The sequence below is a fragment of the Thalia democratica genome, chromosome 5 (assembly GCF_965202585.1).
Source record: "Thalia democratica chromosome 5, ktThaDemo2.hap1.1, whole genome shotgun sequence".
NCBI lineage: Eukaryota > Metazoa > Chordata > Thaliacea > Salpida > Salpidae > Thalia > Thalia democratica.
Window position 1 is genome coordinate 45,319,506 of NC_139169.1, and position 13,688 is coordinate 45,333,193.

The following is a 13,688-nucleotide window of genomic DNA, read 5'->3' on the forward strand; positions in this document are numbered from 1 at the left end:
CTTAGTGATTAATTGAATTAAACAATTGTATTTAGTAATATATATTAAATTTTTACACTAGTAATAGATTATATCTAACACTTATTTTAAAACTTATTATTGAATTTGTTATGTTAAGAGCATAGGGAGGGGTCAATCACCTTTTTGACAATTTAGTCTTATTTTATTGAGTTATAACTAAGCTATGAGTTGCTTTTTGCAGATTTTTTAAGCTCAAAATATCTTTGAGATAAAGCTGACTGAAGTCGGAGACTATAATAGTACTAATCAAGACCCCCCAATACCTAAAATTACTTCTAAAGGGGATTTTTTTTACTTTGAAAAAATGTCAGGCTAAATTGGTCTCAGTCAGGCTAAATGAAAAAAAATCCGCGCACGAACCCTGGCTATGGTTTTAACGGAAACGGGTCAAAATTGCTCGAATACAAAGTTGCGCGAGAACAAAATTTCACTAATACAAATTTGCACGAGGAAACTAAATTGCACGAAGACAATTTTGCACCAAGGGTCAATTTTGCACGAGTTACATTTTTGCACGAGAATAAAAAAACAAAACAAAGATAAATTAATAAAAAAGAAAAAAAAAGTTACTGACCGAGGGTTAGGGGTAACAGTGATAGTAAAAACAATAAACAAAATTAGAATAAAATATGTTACCTACCGAGGGTAAGGGTTAGCGGTGATATTTAAAGTAAAATAAAAATATTATTAATAAATAAAAAAACTTTAAAAAAATAAACCTGTGCAAAGTTGTCTGCTCGTGCAAAAGTTACCCTTCGTGCAATAGTGTCTTCGGGCAATTTTATTCCCTCGTGCATAAGTATCTTCGTGCAATTTTGTGCACTTCTGAAATTTTGTCCCCTCGTGCAAATTTGACAGCTACCCAGTTTTAACATAGCAACTATAAATTTTAATACTTAATCAGTTTTACAAATAAGTTCAATTAATTTTGTCGGAAATAATTAAGCATTATATAATTTAAACTTTTAAATCTTATTATGTTTCTTTAAAAAAGGAACTTTTTGGTACTTGAACATTTCTAGTCTTAAAAATGGCCATTGTTTAAAATCCTATAAAAGTTAACACTTAATTTTATTTATATGAAAATACACATCAAAAATGGTCTGTTTTGAAAACTAAAGTCTATCTAGTGAAGTTTTAAATAGTTCCAAAATTTTGGCTTTAGTTTTTACATTATCGGTAATTTGGTTCATGATTTAAATAACATAAATCACTTGTATTGATTACTAACTAAGTTAGTTTTTTTTTTGTTATAGAATGACTGTTTTGATAATCTTTATAGTGTTAAGTTCTACAAATTTATAGTAACTTTGAACTGACATATATATATATATATATACTTTTATTTATTAGCATAGAAAACACACATCTATACCTCTTTAGTATTGTTTATTGTGTAACGTTGGACTCTAGTATCAAAACCTGAGCCGCTTAAACAAATGAAACACGAAAAGCAAATACTAAGGAGACATATATTTTTAAACTTATAATTATCTAGAAAACAAAATTAAATGAATAAAATACAATAGTTCAAAATAAAAAGTATGTAGAAAGAACTCACATTTGAAGTAGAGTTACATCACAAGATAATATTCATAAAAAGTACTAAGAAAACTTAATCTTTTAAATTTAGTATTCTAAAAATTTTTTAAACATATAAGGTTTCATAATTTATAAAACGTTCAAGTATTTTAGGGAGGTGGCGTAAAATATAATTATTAGTAATTTATGATCAATTGTAGTATATATTTTTGAAAATTTAAGTTCTTTTGAGTATTGGAGGGTTTTTATCTAATTTTACAGTCAACTTTTTTTTAACAAGTTTTATCAAAAACTTTTGACCCTCTTGCACGAAACTACATCATGTAGTAACTTAATCCACAAAATCATTGTTCTGAGAAAAATAATTTTGCCATTGGATATTTTTGAAATCATGTTAGCTTTTTTTTTTCCTCTTACAACAAAGTTTTTTTGATAGTAATTAAAAAATTGTTCCGGAACTTATCTAATGTGTGACAAATAAGTTTTTTAAACAGTTATTATGTCTTTTTTACATCTACTATAGAAAATTTAAGCCAAGTGAATTTAATCTTTCTTGGTTTAATCTAACGATATCGTCTTGTCGACATATGAAAAAGCTCCTCTTAAAATACAACAAATTTTGAAGTATTTTATAGACAGTTAACTGTTGTTTTCGTTAATTTTTAGTTGTTTGATTAGTTAGATGGTAAATCAATTTTTGTACTGAATATTTGTAATGTACAATGTTCAATTCTTACGTCATATTGTTTTTGTTTTTTTTGTAATTTTTGCATCTTTGTTTACCAAAGTGCTTTTTATTTTAAATTTGAACTGGCTGAAAATTAAAGACAATCTTTTTTGTCTTTATGAAACATATGTTCCAGTATTTCTAAAATCGTCATTTCAATAAATTATATATATATATATATGTAATAATAATAACAAATTATACAGTATCCCTCTTTTAATACACTGACATATGTTTCTTTGTGTTACACAAGTCAACACACTTCAACTGAGCTCTGTAAAAAAATAAATACAGTAAGGAAAGAATAGAAGCTAAAGTAGGTATACACATGTGTCCATTAAAAATAAAAAATTGTTGCTATAGAATTAAAATGATTGCTATAGGTTTTAATAGGTTAATAATAGATGAAATACTTAATGTTAAATCCGAGTGTTATAAAACTATATAGTATTTGTAATTATTAAGTATAAATTATATTAACTAAAGTAAAATACAAAATAAGATAACAAATCATAATATAAACTACTTACATTAAAATGAAGGAAGTACTAATTCTAAAACATTTACTGGTTACTAATCATTGAAAAAAATGTATCTAATAGTTACGTCACAATATATATGAACATTAGGACTAGCTAGTTAAATTATACTACAAAGTTAGATAATTTATTCACTATGTTTGGAAAAAGTAGTAGATGGCTTTAATTTTAAAAAAAGTTGTATGTAATTTATTGTGAATAAAAAGTAAAAAAACAAACATTAAGTATTGGATTAATAAATTAAAGAATAGTAAAGGCAATAAAAGTCACTGAAACTTGGTATAATGTGTTTATTGAATGTTTATAATCGTTAAATCAAAATTATAACAAAATTAAAGATAAATACAATTAAAAAGCAGATTAAATTTAAATTCAGAAAATTTTTAAAAATTCAAAACAAAGCACAAAAATAAAAATTATTAAGCTTTCAAAGTCTTGACCAATAATTAAGTTACAGCGCCATACATAAAACCACCATGACTTAAACTTCATGTATACCAGGGGCGTGTCTAGACTTTTTTCAAAGGGGATTCACAATTTTTTCTTTTGTTCTTAATTTCTCGCTTAAGTACGCATTTCTTAGGTATGCACTGCCAGTTAATTACGCAATATTTAGCCGAAAAACTTTGTGTTTAAAATGCTTTTTTCTGCTTAGAAATAATAAAAAAACATATAAGTAGTAATGGAGTTTTTTTTTATACTGTATTATGTTTAGATAAATTAAAACTAAAAGAGCCGAAAAATATATATTTATATTAAAAACATTTTTTCAAGTAGTTTAATCTATAAAAATTTGAATTTCACTAAAAAAAAAGGTAATTACCTAGGATGATGTATACAATAACTCAGGGGTCGGCAAACTGCGGCCCGCGGGCCAATTGTGGCCCTCGAAGGGTAAATCTGCGGCCCGCGGGCACGTTTTTTTTTTTGAATGGAATGCGGGCCGCGAAAGAAACTTTTGTGGCCCGCGAGCATGTTAATGTGGCCAGCTGAGCAACAATATGTTTTAAGTTAAATTTTTACTGGTAATTTGGTTTTGTTTTATTTCGTTTTAAGTTCACGTATAAAATTTTTTAAATAATAAAAAGACTTTACTGTATTAGCTTAAAAGTGTGAAAAAAAAAGATTAGCTTTCTAACAGGGAATTTTCTAATTTTCATAATAGCTTTCTTACAACAGCAAGTAAATATTTTAAAAAAGAGTGTAAAGAGTGCTTAGGTTTAGTAAGTCAGTTATATAACAGCTACTTAGTAAATAAACCAAATGCAAGTGTTTTTCATTTTGCACAAAAGTGGTGCAAAGTATTTAAGTAAGATAGCATTTCTTTACAGTTTAGGTATTCATTTTAAATGTATTTTATACCTAAGTTTCTTTTATAGATGTATTATTACTAAATATTATATTTAAGTGTACACAAATACATTTAATATAACATTATAATAAGAAATAAGGCTTATTTGATTTTGGTTTTAACACGTTTCGATTTTTTAGTAGTTTTTTTCACTTAAAATTATTTCCAATGCACACAAGTGTACAAAGATGCTCATATTTTAAACCACTTTTTATTTACTGCTTAAGTTAGATTAAGTTTAGTTTATGCATAAATGTCTAACATTATTGAATCTAAATGTAATTTCTAAGTGTGTTCAGAAACATTTAAAACAGTATATATGACATAAATTAAAATAGTTTTTGTTGTGTACACATTTTTGTTTTTCAAACAATGTTTTTAGGCAAATGAAGTTAAATGTTATGCATTGCATACTAATATAAACAATTGCTGTTTTTTGAAACTACCAATTTAATACAAGCTAGATTCAAGGATGGTAAATTTATTAAGTTTGTACATTGTGAATCAAATAAGTTCAAATTCAATTTTATAAATAACTAAACATTGCTACAAACTCAGACTATGACCATTTGAAGACTTGAAATCTCAGGCCAATTTAGTCTTTTTTTCAGTTATTTACTTGAATTGCTTTTTGTATACGAAAATATCAGGCTAGTTTTTTGTCACTAAGGCTGACTTTTTTTCTTTAAAGAGTGGCAAACTAAATTTATGATGTATGTTTTGGTCAATACACAGTGTTGGTTTAGATTATAATATTTGTTAAATTTTAATTCTTGCAGCTGATACAATTTGAAATACTGTTTATACTACTGTATATAAGTGTAAATAATCAGTGTTGCCATAAATTTGAGTCCCGGTAAATCTTGGAATCTAAAAATTTATACTCAAATAATCTGAAAAAAGTTTGAATTGAAAATTTTTGAAAAACCTGGAATTTCAAACGATTTTTACATGTAAAGTAATGAAATTTTGATTTAAAACAAAAACTTACCATATAGATAATTTATTAGAAACCTAATTTAAAGTAGCTTAAGAGCATCTTTTCAAAATTGATATTATGTTTAAAATTTTTTTTTTGCCTTTAGTTTAATTTATACTGAAAACAGAAAAAAAAAATTGTACTTTCACACACTTTATATTGGTGCATTGCACCTTTGCTTTTAAAATCTATTTACCTATTGCTGTGCTTTGCATTGGAACTAAACCTAGAAATTCTTCTAAAATTTCAAAATTAGTAAAAAAAACTCAAAAAAAAATTCTTAGATAACAATATATGTTTTATCAGTGCTCTCATCTTAAAAGATTGATTAAAGTCCTTATTTGTTTTATGCTGCTTTATAATCTTCAGGCATTTCTTAAACACGACTTTTGTTGTCAGTAAAGAAATAAACAAATATCTTATACTACCGTCAACATAAATTCTTTAAAAAAATTAAAATTCTAAACGGTTTCTTCTTTTTAGTAATTAGTTTTGCTACTTTATAACTTGCCTTAACTTTTTCTTCAATCAGTCTGTAGGTACTAAAGATAATCATGTGATTTGTTGGAACTGACTTAAGCGATTTGCTTTTTTTTTCGTTTCTTGCAATAACTCCTAAATAACGTTTTTCAATGCTTATAGTTCGTCTTATATTTCACATTTACTCTTTTCAAATGCAAGCTTTTTATTGCAGATAAAGGATTGCTTTAATTCTTAATAAAAAGTTAGTTATTCTTTTTCATAAAAGACTTAATAAGCTTTTATACACTTTAAAAAAGTATTAAAAGTGTTTAATAAACCGTAATTGTACATTGAAATTGACTTTTAATACTTTATTTGATTTATATTCAATTCACTGTTAGTAAACTTCGTTGTTTCTTTACTTTGTGAACTTTTTTTTAAACAGGGTTGCCAAACAAGCAGGCTAGTTTAAAATTTTGAAGAATTCAGACTAGGTTAAACCTGCTATATACAATTTTTTAAGACTCAGGTGTGTGTGAAACTTTTATTTTAAACACTTTGAATTCTCAGAATAGTTTTTACAACCGTAATGTAGTTTACTTATTGTATTTTTCTTTCTTGTCTTCTTACTTATTGTGTACTTTTTTATAATGATGATATTTCAATTAGGTATTTAAGCTTGATTAACACTAAGTTTTATGCTTTTTCAACTTTTAGTTAACTTGGCTGGTTTGATATAACTAAGACATTTTGCTGTTAAAGTGGCAACCATATAAAATACTAATTAATTACTAAAAAGGTATTTTATTAAAGTATTTGAGAGTTAATCATGTTAAAAATTTGTTTTAGATTTTTACAGAACAAATAGGTATTCGATTTATTTAGTTAGTTAATTACTAAATTTTTTAAAGAGTGTAAACTATTTTAGACGCAATTTTTTTTTTAAATAAATATTTTTAGAAACATGAAAAAAGGGTTAATAGTACAAACAAGGCATAAAAACGACCTCTAAAATATTTTTAAGTTCGAATTTTTATACAGAGTTAAGTTATAAGTAAAATTACAAAATATTAAGTTTAACCTATTAGTCTTTAAGAAAGTACATAGTTTATTAAGACTTAAGTGCATTAATCAATGTAAATTTTGTTCTATAAAGTATTCATAATTTAATAGACATTCTCGGTATATCTAAAAGTAATTTGAAGTATCAACGTGAATAAAAGTAAAACTTTCTCTAGTAAGACTAAAAGCAAAATATTATTCAAATGTTACTAAAACTAAAACTGCGGCCCGCGAAGATTTTGAAAAATTGAAATTTGGCCCGCGAGCACCAACTGCCTGCCGACCCCTGAACTAAACTAAAAATTGTTTATGTTATGTCAAATTCTATATGAACTGACAAATGTTTCTTTGATACATAAATTCTTTTTTTCTCATGTTTTTCACAGTAAACGTCTAAGAATTTATACAAATTGTTAAGCTTATTCTAATCTAAGTTATAAGACTAAATTAGTCATTTATTATCAAGAGATACTGTTAATGACCATAATAGTAAAAAAAAACATTTAGCAGCCACAAAATTAGCAGTAAAGGGGCCATGAGGTCACGACTTGAAACTTACACTAGTTATTTTAGAGTTGATGATGAAAAGCAAAAAAAAAGATCTTAGGCATTTTTTATAGTAGTTTTGAAACTTATACTACATATTATGGAATACTTTAGGGGCCATAAGCCATAAAAGGCCATATATTGAAATTTACACTAGATATTCTGTAGTTGATGATGAAGAGAAAAAAAAGGTTTTAGGCGTTTTGAATGGTAGTTTTAGAGAAATCTTGTTGGAGTGGGTCATAGCTTTTTTTCTTCTTTAAAGGGGGCTTTTTGAAAAAAAGTTTGGGAAAACCAGATTTCAATTGTAACTTTTCCCTTAAATATCAAATTATGTTTTTATAAAATTTACAAAGTTTAGGTGGACTTATAGTTCTTAAAAAGCTAAAATGTTTTAAATAAAGTTGTCAAAACTAAAATAGAGTACTTAATAAGTATATAAATCTTATTGAAGTTTTTACAAAATACTTCGTTTTAAAAGTTTCAAAGATTTTTAGCTCTTTAAGTACAAACTTTATTCATTTTTCAAGAGTATAATTTTATCGTTTTACACAATTTCAAGCTTAATATTTATTTACAATAGATATATATTTAAAAACAAAAAAATATCAAAAAATTTGACAACTGCTTGTTCTTTTATAATACCTGATGAAACATTTTTTTTTTGTTATTTATAAGGAATTTTTTTTTAAGTTTTTACCTATTCAGGCTTAATAATTATGTAATAGATAATTTTTCAAGTTCGATGACACAATTTTCACAACGAACAACTAACGTGATATTACTTTTTAGCTCCTACTAGAAAGTCCTGGACAAGACGTTTTAAGGTATCCGTGGTGTGCGACTGGATGACCTAAAGTTTCTTCGTGCACTAGGTCCTAAAACTAAATATTTTGAGTGTCTTTTATTTTGTCGTTGAATAAGCCATGATTTTAATTATAACTCTTTATAATAAAAACGCTACAAAGATTTTACGTTGTTATGTAACTGCATTGAAAACTTTTATAATAAAATAAATTCTTAAAATTTATAGCTTTTAGTCTAGTTAACTTAAGAATTTTCTATACTTTAAAATATTTTTTTAATTTGTGTTTTTATGAAAAAGCAAAAATTTTCTTTACAAAAACATGTGCTCACAACTGTATTTTGTTTTAAACTTATTTTTTTTTTAAATACTCTATTTAAAAAGTTTGTTCAACAATTAACAAGACTGTTTAATGTTAAGAACACTATTTTATGTCAATTTTATGTTAATTGTTAACAACACTTCAAGATTTTTTAATGTTAATTTTTTATGAAATAAGTAAGTTCGAAAAAGCTTTGAAAATTGATAACAAGCTTTATATTTAGAAAAAAAGTAACTATGTATTTGATTTTAGTAGCTCCTTGCTTTTGTTTAGATATATCAACGAAAGCAATACACTTTTGCAATATAATAGTTAAACAGATATACGCTTTTTGTGCAAAATTATAAACACACTTAACTAAATTATTTTAATTGCAGGTTTTTTTTTGCATTCTATACAATATCGCCATCAAAAAACACTTGCTTATTTCCAAGAAAAGATGATTATGAATCGTCTAAAACAATAACATTAAAGTCTTAAACATGCTGCAACTTAAATCAAACAACTTTAAGTTTATAACTGAAAAAAAAACCTATACTATTATATAGCTTAAAACTATTACAAAGGTTATTATTTTAGCTTATAACTATGCAGATTTTTGACTTAATTCTAATATTTTTTTGGTTTATTTTGCTTTGGTAAAAAGTATATTAAATTAATAAAAAATGTCCATAAAAAGTATTAACAAGTTATAAAACAATCTGTAATAGAAACTTTTTATAGACGGTATACTATCAAAATCCACCCGATCAAAATCTACCCGCGTTCAAAATCCACCAGATTTTATTTATTTATTTTTTTACTTTTTTTTTCACTATCACTGTTACCCCTAACACTCGATTGGTAAATGGTTCTCGAATTTTACCGGGATTTAGATCGTGTCCCCTTTTAGACAAATAATGTACGACCTAAGGACGTGCAAATTGCAATTCCGTTATTTTAGTTTTAACTAGATGTCTTAAATTACTTTTGTTTCTCGGTAACGCTTACTGGAATTAAAGGTCAATCTAAGCGTGTCGAGCAACTTAGGGGTACGTTGGTTTGATGATGAGTGAAGTAGATGTACAGTTCCTGATAAAATGTTGTTTCGGTACTTAAACAGACTGAGCTAAATCGGTAGTTATTTAAAACTCGAATTTAGGTCGTTTTATAATTTAAAAATTTTTATATAAGTTTTAAAAACTATATGTCTTAAAAAATAATTAAATTTAAACGAACTCAACATTTTTAAGAGCAAATAACTATCTCTTCTATAGAAAACAATGTAAATACAATGTAAGATCATATTTATACTAACTAACGATTTTGACAGATACTCCATGCCAATGACGACACATTTGTACTCGTATAATTCAAAACTTACATTATTACTAAAGGTTTTTTCGAAAGTACTACAAGTTTTTGAGTCTGATTTTAGTATATTAAGTTTAATGTAAAAAACTGTTTAATTACTACAAAAACATTGAAAAGATATATTTATATGTGTATTTAACAAAAAAAAATCTACATGACAATTTTTTGTGCCAAACCGAAATTTGATTACTTTACACGTAAAAGTGTTTAAAGTTTCAGGTTTTTGTGATTTTTGTTCAAAATCCAGGTTTGTTTTAGAACCCTGAATTAATAATATTCTACTAACTTACTAAAAATATTGCTTATTACTAGATATTATATAAAATACTTAATAAATTCTTTTTTTCTTCATAAAGCATTAAGATACCAAGCTCTAGAATATTTATTAACACTAAGTTTATATCATATTTTATAGCATCACTTCTAGTGAGTTTAAGTTACAATCTTGGTTTTTTACAGACTTGAGTGTAAATAATCTACAAGCTTTAAAGGGTGGGTGTCAGAATTACACAGCGACAAAATGACACGGTGCGTCACTTCGACACGGAGGGTCACTTTAGCATGGCGACAAAATGACACGGTGCGTCACTTTGGCACAGCGACAAAATGACACGGTACGTCACTTGTGCACAGCGACAAAATGACACGATACGTCACTTTGACACAGCGACTAAATGACACGGTGCGTCACTGTAGCATGGATTAACAAACTTATAAGCAAAACTAAACTTCTTTAATAATATAACTTTTAATTGTAAAATTTTGATAGTAATTAGTTAAACAAAAGATTTATTATATTTTTTCAAAACTATAGTCGCTTGATACATTTGAAACTATAAATGATACATTGCTTTTAAATTTAAGTAATAGTATAAAAACAAAAATATTCTTAAGTTTTATTTTTTACGTTTCACGACTTTTCATATTTATGTAATGAATAAAATTTAGTATTTTTTGTTAAAAGTTTAATTAATTATTAACAGAAATTGTTATAAAAAATAACTAAGATTTAATTTAATACAGAGTTATTTCGTAGTAAGAATAAGTCATGCGTGTTTTAACTCTAGTTTTTAAAAATACAGAGTTAAGCTGCTTTTGTAGTAACTAGCCATTTATATTAAATATGTATATATATTTATATTCAACAAAAGTTAATAAGTTAGGATGTTTACTTAAAACTCTGTATTGAAAATATATAATAAACTTGTCTAAAAGCAAATAATTAAAATAAACGGACCTGGAACCTAAATTTATGAAAATGTTAAAATAGTATTATGAACAGTTGAGAGAAAATTAAGAGTCTGATGCAACCATTCATGCGCATTTATATATTCATCAATTAAAAAATAATTAATCACTAGAAGAGGTTATACATACAACATTGCTGCTGCAGCCTTCTAAATAAAGCTGCAGCCATTCTATTAAAGTTAATACTTTAAATATTTTTTATTTTTACAAAACTTTTTAGTCTAAAATATAAAAAAATAAACTTAGAGTATGACAGATGTTATAGTTTTTTCTCTGCATATAAGGATTTAATTGCATTTATATTTAATACAAAATCAGTAGATAAATTTCATAATAATACACTAAAAGCAGATTTTAATTTGCTTGTAAAACATTTCTTCGACTTTATATTCTTGATTTTTATACAAAGTTTTAAAAAACTCGGTTTTGTCTTAACTCTGTTACGAAAATAATATTTGATTTTCTATTTATAATCTTGCGAATAAAAAAAGGAGTTTTTTGTAAAAATAAATACGTTTTCTAGGATTTCTAAAAACTTTTTTCTAAAATTTTAAAACAATATTGTTTATTAATTAGGAGTTAATTTCTTTCTGATGAAAAACTATTAAAAAAAAAAATTATTATATTTTCGTCAGGAAATGCAGTATTTTAGTTCGAAATTGCAACCTATTAAGTCGCCAAAAAAGCGCAAGTATTAATTTGTTTAAGCATAAAAACGTAAAATAAGAACCGCATTAGAATTTAGAATTACAACAGCAGAAAATTTGCTTTCGATAACGTCTGAGTTTTAGTTTTTAAAACAAATTTTCCTCTGTATTTACATCTACCAATTTATTGTTTTGATGTACTGAATGATTGATCTAAAATAAAGTTTGTATTTTTTAAATAAGAATGTTGCTAAAGTTTAAAAGATATGTTTATATGAGTTTTTATCTTTTTAGTCGTAAAATGGCAAGTCATTTCCTAATCTTTATTACTCGTTTCAAGTTTTAGTACTAAACTGTGTTTAAGGTTTTCCATTCGAAAAAAATCAAAAATTAATTTGCCCTTAATTTTGGTAGTCGTATTTTGTTAAAAAAGTTGCGGCTTTTGCATCTTTGTGAACGTTGTTTGATACAAACAACTAGTTGTCGTTTATTAAGCACAGCTTTTAAGCACACCTAACACCTTGCTACTGCTTAAAAATGAGTATGTTGTTTATAAGTACGACGATGAGAATAGAAGGTATAAACATTACGTGTTTCACTTTATTTTATGAAGTCACGATCAAAAATTCCTGCGGTCTTTGTTTTTAAAGTTAATCAATGTGATTGTTGCTGATTCTACAAAACCGGTTAGAAGACAGGAAACTGAAAAGTTTCCTAGAACAATAAGATCGTTGTCAATACCAATGAAGATTGAAGTTTCACAACAAATCGTTCCCTCCCTTATTAACCACCGTGTCATTTTGTCGCTGTGCTAAAGTGACCATCCGTGTCATTTTGTCGCTGCGCCAAAGTGACGCACCGTGTCATTTTGTCGCTGTGCCAAAATGACCCTCCGTGCCAAAGTGACCCTTTGTGCCATTCTGACGCACCGTGTCATTTTGTCGCCGTGCCAAAGTGATCCTCTGTGCCAAAGTGACGCACCGTGTCATTTTGTCGCCGTGCCAAAATGACCCTCCGTGCCAAAGTGACGCACCGTGTCATTTTGTCGCCGTGCCAAAGTGATCCTCTGTGCCAAAGTGACGCACCGTGTCATTTTGTCGCCGTGCCAAAATGACCCTCCGTGCCAAAGTGACGCACCGTGTCATTTTGTCGCCGTGCCAAAGTGACCCTCTGTGCCAAAGTGACGCACCGTGTCATTTTGTCGCTGTGCCAAAGTGACGCACCGTGTCTATTTGACGACCGTGTCATTTTGTCGCTGTGTCTTTCTGACCCGCTCCCCTTTAAAGTAAGTGAATAGTTTAAAAAAAGGAACTTTTTTTACTATGTAATTTTTAAAAGTAATTAACCCATTCCAAGTTAACTTAAACTTTGTTTCAATATTTTTTCATAATCCATATAAACCAAATCAAGTTTATACTTAAGTTTGAATCTAACAAAATATTCATTTAAGTGTTACCAATGATCCTCTGAAAAACCAACGTGACATCACGTAAATGTCATTAGTTTCATTTAAAAATACCTACATTAACCCTAATAAATGTTCATTTACAGTATTTTCGCTTTTTATATACGCTTTTTAAATTTATTTTCAATCATGGGGTATGTAAGTGTCAATTGCACTGTTCAATATTTTCGTTTATAAAAACTATGTATTATATTTTAAATATTTTTTTAGTTCTATGTTTTAATCAGTGGGTAGTCATATTTGAGTTGCACTGTTCGTTTTTTTTGTTAAATAAATTTGTTTTTAACTATAACTTGTTTGTTTTAAATATTACATTTGAAATACATCTTGTAAGTTCATAACTTTTGTCTGGTACTTTAAGATTATATTTATTTTGACTAAATACAAGATAAATTATTAAAAATTTTATTCTTTTGTATTAATACTTAAAGGTTTTTTTATTTAAGTAAAAAAGCATTTTGAAAATGATTTGAGCTTAAAATTACAATTTACAAAGCTTTTAAACTATACCTTTGTGTTAAACTAATCAGTTTTTTCTTAAATTAAGTTGACACAGTCAGGTTTCATAGAACAAATGATAAATAGATTTGAGGAAGTGGCAACAACAACTCTATCATAC